Source organism: Penaeus monodon, chromosome 28, assembly GCF_015228065.2.
Source record: "Penaeus monodon isolate SGIC_2016 chromosome 28, NSTDA_Pmon_1, whole genome shotgun sequence".
NCBI classification, from domain to species: Eukaryota; Metazoa; Arthropoda; class Malacostraca; order Decapoda; family Penaeidae; genus Penaeus; species Penaeus monodon.
In genome coordinates, this window is record NC_051413.1 from 3,224,622 (window position 1) to 3,224,920 (window position 299).

The 299-nt window shown below is 47.2% G+C and overlaps 1 long non-coding RNA gene across 1 annotated transcript in view; it reads right to left on the reverse strand.

Annotated features, from left to right (window-relative positions):
* Window positions 1-20: 20 nt before the first annotated feature.
* The window catches only part of LOC119591290, a 2,150-nt gene continuing 1,871 nt past the window's right edge, over window positions 21-299 (reverse strand). Inside the window, exon 2 of the long non-coding RNA XR_005230330.1 lies at window positions 21-288. This is a non-coding gene — a long non-coding RNA (uncharacterized LOC119591290). The remainder of the gene's footprint in view (window positions 289-299) is intronic.

Below are 299 nucleotides of genomic sequence, written 5' to 3' on the forward strand. Positions count from 1 at the left end.
TCCATGAATACCTTGCCCAAGAACTTTTTTATCACCCTCAAAGAAACCGTAATATCCAAAAGGTCCTTTAGGTCTCCACTTCCCGTAGGTGCGCTGGGCATTAACCACCTTATCTCCTTTTTTCTTCATTTCTTTAAAATCCTTCTCGAACGGCTTTGAGGATGTCGAGGTCGTGGGTCCTCCTTCTGTCACCGGCTGAGGGCCTTCGCTGATTTCTTCGCTCGATGTCGTTTCATTGATAGGATTTCCGCCAATCAAGGTCACCGCCAGAGCCAAGAGTGCGATTAACTAGACAGACA